Source organism: Papio anubis, chromosome 1 (genome assembly GCF_008728515.1).
Source record: "Papio anubis isolate 15944 chromosome 1, Panubis1.0, whole genome shotgun sequence".
Classification (NCBI taxonomy): domain Eukaryota; kingdom Metazoa; phylum Chordata; class Mammalia; order Primates; family Cercopithecidae; genus Papio; species Papio anubis.
The window spans coordinates 126805807-126822311 of NC_044976.1; the positions used below are offsets into that span (position 1 = coordinate 126805807).

The window sequence follows — 16505 nt, forward strand, 5'->3', positions numbered from 1 at the left end:
ATTACAGGTGTGAGCCACCACACCCAGCCCACATGGACTTTCTTTCAGGGCTTTGGCCTGTGCTATCATCATCTGCTATTCCCTGACCCTTCACCTGGTTAATGTTTGTTCATCTTGCAGGACTCAATTTACATATCGTTGTTTGTTTGTTTGTTTCTTTGTTTTAGATAGGTTCTGGCTCTGTCACTCAGGCTAGAGTGCAGTGGCACAATCTTGGCTCACTGCACCCTCTGACTCCTGGCTCAAGCCATCCTCTCACCTCAGCCTCCCAAGTAGCTGGGATTACAGGCGTGCGCCACCATGCTCAGCTAATTTTTGTAATTTTTGTAGAGACAGAGTTTCTCTATATTGCCCAGGCTGATCTCAAACTTCGGAGCTCAAGTGATCTGCCCGCCTTGGCCTCCCGAAGTGCTGGGATTACTGGTGTGAACCACTGCACCCAGGTACATGACACTTTTTCCTAGTGACATAATCTCCCCTGGTCATTTCTTGGTATCCCTTACAATTCATTATGCTCTATTGTAACTGCATATTTACACTTCTGTTTCCCCAGTACACTGGAAGCTCTTTGAGAACAGGGACTGGATCTAGTCTACTCCTGTATTCTCAGCACCCAACACAAAGTAGGTGCTTAATAAATGTTTGCCGTTCAGAAACTCTGTGTGCTCATCCATCCTTCCCTCTTGAACACCCTCTCCCTCGCCCATACATTGCCAAATATTCCACTTCTCCCCCTGCTTTTCTGGCATACCTTTCACTCCCACATCCAGCTCCATCTCTCCTCTCCCCTTCCATCCCCACTCCCACACCTGGGCCCTCACAGCCTGCCCTCATCTGATCTCCAAGGGGCTACTGTCTGCATGAGGTTTAGTATATCCCATCACTGGGTTCCTCTATTCTCCAGCACCTGGTCTGGGGCTCGTACACAGCAAGAACTCAATAGTGCTGCTAACTCACTGATGTGACTTGGTGGATGGCTCAGAAGGGATCCCTAAGCATGCATACACCTCCTCTCAGTCACTGCTAGTAAAATGAGTCTATCAAGAGAAGTATACATGGGTCACATGCTCCTAGACAGTCCCTCTCCATCCTCTAGGGCTTTGCACACACTGTTCTCTCTGCCTCGAACCCTCTCTCTCATTTTGGCTATCTCCCACTCATCCTTCAGACCTGAGCTGAAGTGGAGGAGTCATATCCTCTTTTTTTGAGACAGAGTCTTGCTCTGTCACCCAGGCTGGAGTGCAGTGGCGCAGTCTTGGCTCACTGCAACCTCCGCCTCCCGGGTTCAAGCAATTCTCCTGCCTCAACCTCCCGAGCAGCTGGGACTACGGGCGCACACCACCATGCCCATCTACCGACTAATTTTTGTATTTTTATTAGACATGTGGTTGCACCATGTTGGCCAGGCTGGTCTTGAACTCCTGACCTCAGGTGATCGGCCCTCTTCAGCCTCCCAAAGTGATGGGATTACAGGCATTAGCCACCATGCCCAGCCAACTCCCAGTGCTTTCAAAGCCAGTTTGTGTATTTGTGTTACTCAGACTGATCGCTCTCCATGAATAAGGGATGTGTCTCTCCAAAACCTAGCATAGAGGAGGCATTCAATAAAAATTTGTTGAGTAAATGATTGATTGAATGAATGAAAGGAAAAAAATGACCATGTGATACTGAATGAGTCACTCCCCATCTCAGTTTCCTTTTCTCAAAAGAGTGGGAGGGTAGGAGAATGCGAACAGTGGTGTGCTGGTAAATGTTTAATAACCAGGGTGGAGAAAGTCCTGGTTTGTGGCAGTTGCCAATTTCCACTGGGTAAATTCTCTCACCATGGTTGATTTCAATGTGAACAGTGGGCTCTCACCAGCAGGTGCAAGCCCCTGCAGGTGGAGTAATTTGAGCTAGATGACCTCTAAGACACTTCTTTTTTTTTTTTTTTTTTGAGACGGAATGTCACTCTTGTCGCTCAGGCTGGAGTGCAGTGGCGCAATCTTGGCTCGCTGCAACCTCCACCTCCTGGGTTCAAGCAATTCTCCTGCCTCAGCCTCCTGAGTAACTGGGATTACAGGCACCTGCCACCACATCCAGCTAATTTTTTTTTTTTTTTTTTTTGTATTTTTAGTAGAGATGGCGTTTTGCCATGTTGGGCAGGCTGGTCTTGAGCTCCTGACCTCAGGTGATCCACCCGCCTCGGACTCCCAAAGTGCTGGAATTACAGGTGTGAACCACTGCGCCCGGCATCCAAGACACTTCTAATGCCAACATCCTTGTACTAGGCCCTCTTCCAGCTCCCCCAGGAGTCTGGGGGTTAGAGGTCAGGCTGCTCCCCACTCTGTTACCTCCCCATACTTCTAATTAATTCTTGTGTTCAGTCTCAGAACCTAGAGAGTTACACTCAGGCTGCCTGGTTCAACTTATTGCCCATATCCTAGAGGCACTTGCGTGCCCTCCCAGGTGCGTAACTGTACATGTCTCTCCCAGGCAGCCTTCACAGACTACTCAGGGGCTATGGATTGGCTCCAGCCCTGGCACTGAGACTTGAGCAGAGGCGTGATCTACTCTGGCCTCCTGTGTTTCTGCTCCCCACCTTCCCACACTGCCCAGGGCTCCCTGAGAGTGATGCTGAGTCTAGTCTCAGCTTTTACGTAGCTTTGCTTTTGACCTCTGACCCAACACATGCCTCCTTTCCCTCGGAATTCTTGATTTTCTCCCTGGCTTGTCTCCACCTTCCTGGGTGTTCCTTTTTGGTCTTCTTTACCCATCTCTCCTCCTGTGTCTGCACAGCCAGGGGCTCCCCACTCCATTTCCCCTGCCTGGAACACACTTGCTTCTCCCCTTCTGCCTGGCTATTCAAGCAGGATCCTGTAGGTGGGTGGCAGTGCCCTGTGTAGTGAGCCCTGTGCAAATTGCTGCACATCTCTGAACCTGTTTTCCCATCTATAAAGTGAAGCTAATAGTAGCAGTTACCTCATGGGATCGTTGTGCAGTTAGTGGGAAGAGACATGTAAAGTACTGACATACTGTCTAGTACACAGAAAGTGCTTAATAAATGTTGGTGATTCTTATCCAGGACTCAGCTTAATCATCCCTTCCTCAGACAGGCCTGCCACACAACCGCAGACTGGGTTAGGTGCTGGGTTCTCTGCTCCTCAGCGTTTGGAGGCACTCATCACACATTAATTACTTTTTCCATGAAGATGAAAGCTGTCTTTGGCACCCAGATGGCACTGAGTAAATATCTGTGAATGAATAATGTGGACGACTGTCTCCTCTGGAAGGACACAGCCAGGGCCTCCTGCCACTCAGGACTAGCCTGGACGCACCCACAGGGAAGGAGAAGGTGGGGCTGGTCTCAGCTGGGCCAGCAGGTGGCGCCAGCGCCTGTCGGTCTCTCCCCGTGGCCACCTCCCTTGCGCTTGCTCATCTCATGCCTGGGCGATGAGGATTCTCTGCTGGGGCAGGAGAGATGGGATCCTGAGGCCTGGGCAAAGTTCCAGGCCCTGGGGCTCGGGGGCAGACTCTCGCTCACCCCTCCCAGAAAGATGTTTTCCTAGGGGATGTCCAGCCTAACATGGCAGGGAAGGAAGTGGTGGCCACCAGGGAAAGGGACTGGCCTGAGGGGTTGGGGGTCCTGATGAGGCTGCTATTCTCTTGAGGACATGAAATGAGAGGCGGTGAAGTCAGTCAGTGAGTCAAAAGCTGAGATCTAGGAACCAGACACAATGTGGGAGAAGCTGCGGTGAAATCAATCAGCGAGAGAGGAAGGGGAGGCCCGGTTTCCATGACAATGGTAGTGTTTGTGGCAAGCTGGGGACTCCTGGGTCCCCAAGGCCCGCGAGCAGTGATTCACCACAGGAAAGGGAAGGCTGCAGAGGGACCTGGTGCTGGGGACCGGATGCCTTGTGGCTCCTTCTCGCTGCTGAGCATGCATTCCCCCAGCCCAGGCCCTGGATCTCTGCCAGGTACTGGCAGGGAAACTGAGGGATGGCAGAACTGAGCCCCAATAAGGGGCAGGCGCTTTGCTCCATGCTGTACATGCACATATCACTTATTGCTCACGACAGCCCTATAGAATGACTGTTATCCCTGTTTTACCAAAGAGGAAACTCTCAGCCTGGCCCATGGTGCCATGGGCAGGACATGAGTGGCAGAGCCAGGATTGGAACCCAGGCTAGCCTGACTCTTTACCATGCTTGGGAAGGCCCAGAAAGCAGAAAAGGAGGAGCAGGAGCATGGGAGTTAGAGGACGGTTCAGACCCCAGAGGAGATGGACCCCAAGTCCCCTAGCCTCCCTGCCTGCCTTGCCCTGTGTGAACCCAACACTGATGAGGGAAGCTGGCAAACTGCATGGCCTAATATGGGCCAGAACCTGGGCAGCCAGCCTACCTCTCACTCTCTTCCAAACCCAAGAGAGTAGGCCCCGGTTCCATTCCATCCAACTGGATGGCGGCTCCCCCACCATTTTCTCTCTGCCCTGGTCCTAGGGACAGGGGTACGTGTGCGTGTGTGTGTGTGTGATCATCATGTCTACACCACCCACCACCATCACCCCATCCTCCAGCTTCTGCTATAGCCTGGGAGTTCCCAGCCTCTCTTAGTCCCTGTCAGGATAGTTTCATTCTTGTTCAGCTTTGGGGCCCACACAATTTCAGTACAAGAGGGGTATGCCCATCTCACCCCAGGCCTTGATAGCATGCAAGAGGGTAGTTCAGGCCCTCATCATCTATTCCCTTGTAGTAGAAGGGATGGAGGTTGGAAAGACCTTAGAAATCTTCCAGTCTGGTTCTCTTGTTTTGAAGGTGTGAAAACCGAGGCTCATAGAAGGGGAGCAATTTTTCTGAGGTGACAGAGCAAGTTAATGGAAGAGTGAACTAGATTCCCTGTCCGCAGACTTCAGGTTCTATAATCCCAGAAAGGACTTCTTGAAATGGGCATTGAGTTCTCGGGATGGGAGTCAGGTAGATAAACAGATGGAGTGAGACAGATGAAATGGGATAACCTAGCATAAAATGCCATGTGAAAAGAAGGTACACAACTCGGCCCAACTGTCTACCATGTTACATAGGAATAACTGAGGTGAGATCATGGGAAGGACTTCTCACATATGTAAGTTAGGAGTACAAGATCTGTGATCAAAATGGGCTGCGTGATCCCAGACACATCACTTACCTTTTCTGAGCCCCAGTGATAACTCAGGATACCCTACCTGCAGGCTTGTAGGGAGGATGGAGGGGGTGGTGGGGGAGTACTTGTGAACTGTGGGGTGACATGAATGTTGTCAGTTGTCAGGGAAGGCAAGTCATGTCTAGTGGGACTGAGAGATAGAGCTACCCTGCAGTGCAAAGGTAAGGGGTAAGCCAAGATGCTCACACCTCCCACCCCCATCCTTGGGAGAGAAAGGGAGGAACATAAACTTCCAGTATGCTTGATACAAGCAACAGTTCTCCTCCCTGGGGGTGGGCAGCAGGTTCCTGTAGACCCCTGGGGTGCCCAGAGGCTGTGGGAAGCTGAGCACTAATTAGCTCTGGCTTTCTAATCGGGGCTTAATTGCCTCCTTGTGATGGGCAATTAGGAGGCTGCATCAATTAGCACAGGGAGGTGAGAACTCAGCTGGGGCTGGTCAGGGCTCCCCTTTGGCAGGGAGGGAGGCAGGCAGGCAAAGGCTTCCCCACTGTCAGCCCCTTCCTCCCCTTTGAAGGAGAGGGCCCTGGAGCCCTCTCCTTAGCAATTAGGCCTTAGCTCCTTAGCTCCTAGGAGCTACTAGGCTTCTAGGCCTGGATTGTGGCTTTTCTGACCTTGGTTTACTCACTTTCACTGACTCTCTGACGTTTCTGCCCAGAGCAGACTTACATTCTGGGCCTAGCTCTACCACTGGCTCCTTTGCAACTTTGGGGTTGACAGCTATGGAGTCCAGGTTCGGAATGTGGCCTTTGAAGCTAGGTCTCTAGGGTTTGAATCCCAGCTTCACCATTTATTAATTGTGCAACATTGGACCCTTCGTGCTTTGTTTTCTCACCTGTAAAATGGAACTGATAATAAAAGTTCCATCCTAGCTACGCATGAGGCTGAGGCAGGAGGATTGCTTGAGCCCAGGAGTTTAAGGCTGCAGTAAGGGACAACAGAGTAAGACCCCATTTCTTTTTTTTTTTCTTTTTTTTTTTTTTTTTTTTGAGATGGAGTCTCGCTCTGTCCCCCAGGCTGGAGTGCTGAAGTGCAGTGGCCCGATCTCGGCTCACTGCAAGCTCCGCCTCCCGGGTTCACACCATTCTCCTGCCTCAGCCTCCGGGAGTAGCTGGGACTACAGACGCCCGCCACCGCGCCCGGCTAATTTTTTATATTTTTATTTTTTATTTTATTTTATTTTTTTTATTTTTTTTTTTTTTATTTATTTTTTTTTTTTTTTTGAGACGGAGTCTCGCGCTGTGTCACCCAGGCTGGAGTGCAGTGGCGCGATCTCGGCTCACTGCAAGCTCCTGAGGTTCACGCCATTCTCCTGCCTCAGCCTCCGGACACCAGGCCAGCCACCACGCCTCTTCCAAGCAGCTTTTGTATTTTAGTAGAGACGGGTTTCACCATGTTAGCTTGTGGGATGGTCTCTGACCTCTGACTCCCTTGATCACCCGCTTCGGCTCCCAAAGTGCTTTTGGATTACAGGGTTTGAGCCATCGCTACCGCCATTTTTATATTTTAGTAGAGATTGGCTCTCACTGCACCCTTTATCTCCTGACTCCCAGGATCCACCACTTCGGCCTCCCAGTGCTTGATTACAGGTGTAAGCCACTGCGTCTGCCAAGACCCCATTAAAGTGAGACGGATTGCTCTGTCGCTTGTTGAGGCAGGAGCTGGATCTCAGTTTCACTGCAAGTGCCCGCCCTCCGGCTTGCCTGTTCTCCTGCCTCAGCTCCCAGTGGTTGGACAGGCCGCCATTCTGTTGGTCCTACTTGAGCATGGGTTTCACTGTTGCTGTCCGTGGATGTCCATCTCCCATCTGTGGACCTCCGCCTGCCCTGCCTCCAAATGGGATCATGAGGCCTGAGCCAGCACCCCACTGCCACTTAGGCTAGGGACAGTGGCTCATGCCCGTAATCACAGCACTTTGGGAGGCTGAGGAGGTGGATCACCTGAGCTTGGGAGTTCAAGACCAGCCTGGCCAACATGGCAAAAACCCTACAGGGTCCACTGAAAATACAAAAATTAGCCAGGCGTAGTGCTGTAATCTCAGCTACTCAGGAGGCTGAGGCAGAATTGCTTGAGCTCAGGAGGCAGAGGCTGCAGTGAGCTGAGATCGTGCCACTGCACTCCAGCTTGGGTGACAAAAAAAAAAAAAAAAAAGAAAGAGAAAGAAAAATGCCCATGTGTCATCTCAGATCAATTACTGAATCAAAATATCCAAGACTTTGGGCATTGACAGTTTTGAAAGCCCCCTTCCTCCAAGCAATGTTGGTGCCCAGTGAGGGCTGAGATCACTGGATGAATGGTCTGGAAGGGCTCTATCCAGCCTGGCACAGCACCTCCCTGTCACATACCACCCAGGACCCCTCTGCATAGCCCTGGAGGTGCTACACTTTGGAATAGAGCTCATTACCACCAGTGTGGCTGGAAGCAGGTCCCTCCCCACTTTTAGAGGGAGTTCTCCTCCATAAAATGAGAATAATGACCTTGCCATGCTCACCTCCCAGGGCTGCCCAGACATAATGTTTTACTAGTGGTAGGACCTGCTATAAAGGGAGGCAATTATATTGTTCCTTCCCTTGATAAACTTTTATTGAGGCCTAGCGCATACCCCATCTCCTTTACACATGATGACTATGGAGTTAATAATCTCCTGGAGGGACCTGTCATGAACCATCAAACAAGTTAGGTCATAGGGCCAACCCCCTTTTATAGCTCCTGCTGGTTATGAAATGAGCCAAGGAATGGAAAGAGCCTAGAACAGGTCCTGACACATGGTGAGTGCTCTGTAAACAGTAGCTCTCCTTAACTATTGTTAGTGTGACTGTGCCCCAGGCTAGGTTGGAGAGAGGCCTGGTTGCAGTGCACACAGGGAGCTCAGCGCACAGGGAGCTCAGACAAAGGGAGGCAGTGAAGGTGGGGCCTGCAGGAGGAAGGGGAGCTTAGAATGAGGTGCTGAGGAGTAAGCTGTGTGGGAAGAGTAGAGGAAGGAGTAGAGCACGTTGAGGGTATTGGTTGGTGACAGGGCTATAATGAGGATACGCTACTCAAATATGTATTGAGAACCTTCTGTGCACCAGGCACTGTGCCAGGTGCTGGCAGAGCACCAGATCCACCCAGCCTCTACCCTCGAGGAGTCCCTCTAATGGGGGAAGACACACATACACAGACAATGTCACAGACGGTGTGACAAGGGATATTGGTGGCGAGTGGGGATGCTTCATCCAGACTTAGTGGCACTTTTAGCTGAGCCTGGATGATGAGTAGGAGTTGATCAGAGGGTAAAGTAAGTGCCATGTCTGGAAAAATTAGGAAGCAATGAGAGAGACTGTGATTGCTGCAATTTAGATAAGGCTAGAGATGCAAGCAGAGCCCAGGTCGCGGAGGGCTTTACAAATCAGGTCAAGGAATTTGGACTTATCCTAAATACAATGTGGAGCCACTGTTAGTTTAAAGTCTTCTGGAAAGAAAATGAGGCTTTCGTTTTGAAAAGGTCATTGTGAGCTGGGCGTGGCAGCTCATGCCTATAATCCCAGCACTTTCAGGAGGTCAAGGTGGGAGGATCTCTTTGAGCCCAGCAGTTCGAGAACAGCCTGGGCAACAAAGTGAGACCCCATCTCTACAAAAAATAAAAAAATAAAAAAATTAGTTGGGTGCAGTTGCATGAACCTGGTCCCAGCTACTCAGGAGGCTGAGGCAGGAGGATCACTTAAGTCCAGGAATTTTGGGTTGCAGTGAGCTGTGATTGCACCAATACACTCCAGCCTGCTGGATGACAAAGCAGGATCCTGTCTCAAAAGGAGGGAGGGAAGGAAGGGAGGGAGGGAGGGAGGGAAGGGAGGGAGGGAGGGAAGGATGGGAGGGAGGGAGGGAGGGAATCACTGTGGGGAGGAGAAACGATGGGAGCAGAGGCAAGGGTGGAGGCAGAGAGACTGGTTGGGAGGCTGCCGCAGTTACCCAGGAAGGAAGGAAGGGAGGGAGGGAGGGAGGGAATCACTATAGTTTATAGAGGAGAAGGAGAAAGGACGGGAGCAGAGGGAAGGGTGGAGGCAGAGAGACTGGTTGGGAGGCTGCTGCAGTTACCTAGGTGGGCGTTGGTGGTGAGCAAACCAGAGGGTTGGAGGTAGTATATAGAACAGATAACAATTCTGGAGGTAGGAACCACAAGGACTTGGGGGCTCATTGGCCAAGGGAGATGAAGGAGGAGAGGCTGAGGAAGGAGGAGCATAGTGGAGCTGTGTGTTGGGAGACGTGAACTCCATCTGAGATATCCAAGCAGTGATGATGAGTTATGGATGCTTAGGAATCACTCCTGGCCTGGGAATACTTGGGGTCCTCTTCTAAGAATTCTTAAGAGTGGAAGGCCACTCACCCTTGGCCCAGTGCCAAGCCCTCACCTTCCCTGGCCTCTCTGGGACAGGCTGGGAATTCCTGGCTCAGAAACACCCTCTTGGGGCAGGCCGGCCTTGATGCTCCCCAGCCCAAAGGGAGGAACGTGCCTGTGCACCTGCTCCGTGATACACGGGGGCGGGACAGTGGAGTGGAGGTGAGTGAATTCAGGGGTGTTCCTCACTTCCCCTATCCTGGACTTCTAGCCTCAGTTGTGGCCCCATGAATGGATTCTGAGTAAGAGGCCAGACAGCAAGTTCTCTGGGCCTGGGGTACAGAGGGCAGCAAGGTGCAGTTGACATACCGCAGACACCCAGGCAGGGCAAGCGCACCCAGGTTTCAGTCCTGGTTCTGTCACCTCTGGTTAGAAGCCTGGGAGCACCCAAGGGCTCATTCTTGCCTTAAAACTGGGTCTTCAAGACGGTTTGGTTTAGGTGGTGTGAATGAACCCTTCCATCTCCACCCTCGAGAGAGCTGAATTTTCCCCCACCCGAGGTGTTCCACAGTGGGCAGAACGTCACAGCCCGGTCGGCCCTGGCCCACCCAGTGCTCATCTCCATTTCCAGCCCCTCCCGGGCGCCTCTGGCCTCCTGCAGCCGGCTCTTTGTGCTCCCTCATTAAGCTTTGGTTTCTGTGGGAATGTGACTTGAATTAACTCTTGGGAGAAAAATCACAGAAACCAGGAAAGGGGGGCCATGGGGAGGGGGCAGTGAGTCACGTTTCCATGTGTATTTTTCAAACTTTCCGATGGGAGTTTGGAAAACAACAGTCTTTTGGTTGCCAGCTTGGCCCCGGCTCTCCAAGGGTCCCACATGCTGTTTCTATAGGTCTTCCAGTAACTGCTGCGCCCTGGCCCACCCTTCGGGTCTGCCTTATTTCCTGGGATCTCTTCCCACTTCTCCCTGGGGACTTGTGCTGTTGCAGAGGCACTGAGAAGTCCCTCCTTGTGGTGCAGCTTCCGTCTCTCCCCTGGTTTCATTTCACAGCCAAGCCCTCATCTATCCTTGCCTCAAAGTGGACCCATGGGTGCTGCAGCTGAGCTGGGGACTTTGTCCCTGCAGCTGCTCTGGCCAACCCTCCAACCCTGGAGAACGCCATAGGCACTAGGAAGCCCTGGGCTCTAGGAACCTCCTTCCCACCCCCGCAGCTTCCTCTTTGTGTCCTCCCTACCAGTCCTTCCCGCCCATCTCTGCATCCCAATTTCCAGAGGGCCTGTGGCTGAGGATGAGAAGCCAGCGATCGACCCCCAGGGAGAAGCCTTGCAGAGGAGGGTCCTCACCCTAATAAGGCCACCAAGGAAGAGGATCCCCAGTATACCCCTCTTGTGTGCTGGGCCCTCACACTTCCTCTGTCTGGGACTCCTCAAACAGCCGTGGGGAGGGTGCCAGGATCCCTATTTTGCATAGAGTAGCTGAGGCTCAGCCAGGAAAATGGGTGGGAACCTTGAGGATGGTGGGCAGACGGTGGCCCCCTTGAGGAGGAGATGGGAGGGCAGCACATACCCCTAGCCAACCCCTCCTTGCAAGCCCTGATTGGGGCGGGGAAGAGGAAGGGGTCCTGGACTAGCTCTCCTCTGTCCCCTCTCCGGGGGCTGCCCCCTCCCAGTTTCTGACTAATCCTTTCCATCGGCAGTGGCACATCCTGCCCCTGCTGTGCCTGTGCCAGCAACAGCCCACATCACAGGGCCACATCTGGCTCCATTTGAACATACCCCACCCTCCCCCTTCTTTATCCCTCACGGCCCTCCACTGTGCAAGGACCGGAGTAGGGAGTGGCCCTCTGGACCCCCTTCTCTGGCTCCACCAGTCCTGCTTCCCTGCCCCTTCGAAGCCTCTAGTGGAGTCACTGCTTTCCTTCCCCGAACCCGGCCTCAGTTCCTGGGACATCCTGGCTCCATTCTTCAGTGCACCCTCCCTCACCATTTCCAGACTCCTTGGCTCCCCCATTCCCAGCCCCCACTGAAGGAGGGTTTGGGAAAGGGGCATTTTGCAAGGTCTGAGCCCCAAGAGATGTCCCAGAGTAGAGGGAAGGCTTGGCAGCCCAGGGATTAATTTCCCCTAGCCCAGCCCTCTGGCGTATTGCCAGCTTGGGCGTGTTGGGGGGCGGAGGTCAGGATGATCCCAAGATGTGCGTGTATGGAGGGGTATAGCTCAGCCTCCCAGCTGGGGTGGGGAGCAGGTGGCTCACGCCTGTGTAGGCTGGCTTTTGTTGGGGAGGAGCCTGGAAGGGCCTGCAGCTACTGGCCTCCCTCCTCCTTCCTCCTTGCTTAGCAACTGTTGTCATCTGGTAAATATTTGCCCCAACAGGATCTGGGGCTGGAGCACTGGTGTCAGCCGAGGTAGTTGCCCACTCCTCAATTTCTGAGCCTCCCCTCTGTTTCCAGAGCCCCCTGGCCTGGATTCTAAATGTGGGCCTCACCCCCTCCCTCATGGTTGACTTCCTCCCCAACCTCCTCCCTTTCCCCCTTTTACTCTCCTTCATCCCCACTCACCCTCTGTGCCCAGGTCTCTCTGGTCCATCCTCCACTCCTGGATCCATTCACCAAGGGACCTGAGTGAGGTCCCACCCCCTAAGCCACACAGGTCCTTTGCTTCTTCCCCACTACATCTCGCTGGGAGCCCAGCCTGGCTACAGCTCCTAGTACGTGGTTGGTGCTCAGTGAGCCCCAACACACCCTCCACCTCTAAACCTTAGCTCCACCAAGCTCCGAGGGGAGAGAAGAGAAGGCGTATGAGAATGTGTTGCTGGACCCCATAATGCATTCCCAGGCCAGGAAGCTCTGCATCAGGAAGCCAGCACCATTTTCACCTCCTCTGGTGTAGGACTGAGGAGACCGTGGCCAAGAGGAAACAGATGCCCCCTTAGCTCCTCCCTGGGTAGCCTGAGCGGGCCAGGACCTGAGAGCATGCCAGCTTTAGCCTGTCTTCCTGTCCTGTCTTCCTGTCCTTCCCAGCCAGACCCCTGTCACCCTCCTCCCCCAGTGGTTTTCTCATTACCTGTCACTGATGGAGAGCCCCCTCAGAGGTCAAGGCCAAAGTGAGGTGGGCTCTTGGTGTGCCGTGCAAGGTTTGAGCTCACCCGGCAAAGAGGGCCAATGGGGTGCTCCTCTGGGGCGGGCCTGTGGGCTGGCTTAGGGATAGCGGACAGGGGAATCTGGGGAGTTGGACTAATGTGGATCTAGAAGAGAGGTGGTTGGGCTGCATGATGCCTTAAGACTCCTCCCAGCTCAGAAGTTCTACTTCTAGGCAATGAATGATGAAACGCTGGCCCAAGTGCAGTCCCTTCCCCATCCCACAGGGTGGAGACCCCGGCCATCCCCTTACCCTACTTGGCAGCCCCTCTCCCCACTCCTCCTGAGAGTGCCCCTTGCTCCACCCTAGTTGCCAGGAAATCTGCAGATTCACCACCATCCTCCTGGCTGGGAGTTCACCTTCCCAGTTGACCCCCTGGCCTGAGGCCAGAGGAGTGCCTTCAAAGGGGACCTTGAGGAGTGTGGGGGCTGCATGGGCTGTGGACTGGGGTGGATTCACCATGCAGCAAAGGAAAGTGAAGCTTCAGGGCCTCTCAGTTGCATGGGCCCTTTCAAGGCCCCAAGAGGAGCCCTGCCAAACTTTCCACATGATCCCATGTCCATAACATTTGCAAAAAGATCATTTTGTATTTCTTAAAGAGGACCTCCCCACAAAATTGTATGCACTTCAGGTTGAATGAACAACTGTCTCTATTTTAGCATTAAAAGTCCCTTATCTGGCCGGGCGCGGTGGCTCATGCCTGTAATCCCAGCACTTTGGGAGGCCGAGGCGGGCGGATCACGAGGTCAGCAGATTGAGACCATCCTGGCTAACACGGTGAAACCCCGTCCTACTAAAAAAAAAAAAAGTACAAAAAATACAAAAAAATAAAAAATAAAAATAGCCAGGCGCGGTGGCGGGCCCCTGTAGTCCCAGCTACTAGGGAGGCTGAGGCAGGAGAATGGCGTTGATCTAGGAGGCGGGGCTTGTACTGAGCCGAGATCGCGCCACTGCACTCCAGCCTGGGAGACAGAGCAAAAAAAAAAAAATAAATAAAAATCCCTTATCCTAGGTCCCCGGCAAACCCAGGGCAATTGCCCACCCTAGCTTCAGACTCCACAGACATTTGTCTTACACCGGGATGGAGGTAAGGGAGAAAGGGAATCCTTTTCCGCCTCACTTCCTGGAAATGTGTAGTGGCGTGAGCCGTGTGGCGAGGGGGCCTTCTCCTCCAGCTCCAGTCCTGGAGTTGTGGCGCTTCTGTTTGTTTCCTTGGCAACAGGGAAAGGAAACCCCCATTTAGGAGGCCGGGGAGGCCCCAGCAACCGCGCACACACAGAGACACACAGACTCACACGCGGCCGCCCACACGCAGCCGCCTGCGTCAGCAGCAGCCGTCAGGCCCTCGCTGCCAGGCTGCGGGGTGTGGAGTGGGGAGAATAGCCCCGCCTGAGTCCAGTCCGACTACCCGCCCCTACTGATTTGCCTGGGACGCCGCCGGCCCACATGGCCCCACCCACGCCTCTAAGGCCCCGCCCCATCCCCCCATTAACACCTTCCCCTAGATGGTGAGGGGCCAAAGCTGGGGGATGGACAAGAGAAAGGAAGGAGATGTCACTGCTGAATTTCTGCTGAATTTCCTTCTGCCTGCTGCCCGATTTCTATTTGACTGGCGATAGTCTGGTGTCTATTGTGACAGTTCAGGGAGCCTGAGACTCACAAGTGGGGTGGCGATTTGGGCCTGGTTGGGTGGGGGAGGTGGTTTGGAATGCCGGGAATGGAGCTCCTGGGGAGACTGTAGGATTCCGCTGTTGGATTGGGTTCCTTGGGATCTGGGTCAAAGAGGGAGGGAGTATATTTAACCTGGAGGCAGAAACCTGGGGTTTGGGCCTGCTTCTGTCACTTATCAGCTGTGTGGTCTGGAGACAATCAGTTAGCCTGCCCAAGCCTCTTGTCTCCTCAGCTGTTATATGCAGATAATGGCGCTTGCCTGTGCACCTCAAAGAAATTTGAGAAGGCTAAGGTAGTAACCTTGATTGTGAAAGGCTTGTCACCTGGGGGACCTAGGCAGGTGGGAGGGCTCGGTTACTACTTATTATCCAGTCGCCCCTCAAGCCCAGCTGGCTCAGTGAGCCCAGCAGCCACTTCCCCACATTGCAGGAACCCATGCCAGTCCCTAAGTGGACCAGGTCCTTGTCATCTGTCCAGTGTGGCTGCCCTGTCTCCCGTGGCAGCATGGCACTGAGCTGGAGTGCTGTCTTGGAGGTTTTGGCCCTGCCTGTCTGTGTGATTTTGGGTAAATCTTTCCTCTTCTGGCCTCAGAAGTCCACTTATAAAGAAAGGGGCTTATTCCTCAGAGCCCAGGGGCCTCCTGGAAGCGGGGCTGGGGGGATCAACGAGGCAGGGGCCTCAAGCTCCGTAAGTAGAGAAGCTCTGCCTGTCATTTAGTAGATTGTGCTTTTTGGGGGAGATTTCATTTGAGCAAGGGGGATCTCTGACTTTACAAATAGCTGTCATTCACTGGCTCCATCTAAGGGCCCGCTTCTCACCCGCCATCACCTATAAGCCTGCCTCATTCCCCCTTGCTGAGCCTGTGTGAGAAGAAATCTACTCAGCTGTGCTACCTCAGGTCAATTACTCAACCTTGTGGAGTTTTTTTTTTTTTTTTTTTTTGAGACGGAGTCTCACTCTGTCACCCAGGCTGGAGTGCAGTGGCTTGATCTCCTGCCTCAGCTCCCTGAGTAGCTGGGATTACAGGTGCATGCCACCACGCCCAGCTGATTTTTTTTTTTTTTTTTTTTTTTGTATTTTTGGTAGAAACCGAGTTTTACCATGTTGGCCAGGCTGGCCTTGAACTCCTGACCTCAAGTGATCCACCCACCTTAGCCTCCCAAAATGCTGAGATTACAGGTGTGAGCCACTGCTCCCAGCTGGAGTTTGGGTTCTTGACACATAAAATGCAGATAATAATACCTACCTCATAAGACTGAGGTGAAGATTAAATGGGATCACCTCCACATAGCCCCTAGCCTGGTTCCTGACACATGGCAGCCACTTAAAGAATGGGCACACTCTTCCACTGTCAACATGATAACTATCACCTGCACACAAGTGACTTAGCACTTCAATCGTTGTTTAATACTCTGTAGTCAAAGGATGAATAAGACCCTCTCTCAAGAACTCACTGTAAAGAGATTCCCAAATCATGTCCTAGGATCTCCAAGTCACCTCCACCTCCTCAGACCCTCCTCCAAAGAGTCACCTTTCTCTGACTCTTACCTGTCCAGGATTCTAGCCACCTGACGGTAAGATCTTGGCTTTCCGATTCAGGCAAACTCGTATTAAATTTTCAGTTCTGGCTGGGCGTGGTAGCTCATTCCTGTAATCCCAGCACTTTGGGAGACTGAGGCGAGCAAATCACCTGAGGTCAGAAGTTACATGGTGAAACCCCATCTCTACTAAAAATACAAAAAAATTAGCTGGGCGTAGTGGCGCATGGTTGTAGTCCCAGCTACTCAGGAGGCTGAGGCAGGAGAATCGCTTGAATTCAGGAGGTGGAGGTTGCAGTGAGCTGAGATCATGCCATTGCACTCCAGCCTGGGCAACAAGCGAAACTCTGTCTCAAAAAAAAAAAAAAAAAAATCCAGTTCTGTTACTAACCATATGACTTTAGACAAGTGATTCTCAATAGGGGGTAATTTTATCCCCCAGGGGATGTTAAGCAATGCCTGAAGATATTTTTGATTGTCATAACTGGAGGGGAGGTGCTACTGGCCAAAAGTCGGGAGAGGCTAGGGATGTTACAAACCATCTCAGAGTACAAAGAACCTTTCCTGACAACAAAGAATTATCTGGCCCCAAATTCAGTAGTGCCAAGGTTGAGAAACCTGACCTTAAATGAATAATTTAACGTTTCTGGGCTTCAGTTTCCTCATCTGT

At 52.7% G+C, this 16505-nt stretch overlaps 1 protein-coding gene across 1 annotated transcript in view; it reads left to right on the top strand.

The window, feature by feature from the left end:
- The first annotated feature begins 558 nt into the window (after nucleotides 1-558).
- Nucleotides 559-16505, top strand: part of LMNA (lamin A/C) — a 48032-nt gene continuing 32085 nt past the window's right edge. Inside the window, exon 1 of the mRNA XM_021924783.2 lies at nucleotides 559-623. The gene's annotated coding sequence lies outside the window, so the exon portion shown is untranslated. The remainder of the gene's footprint in view (nucleotides 624-16505) is intronic.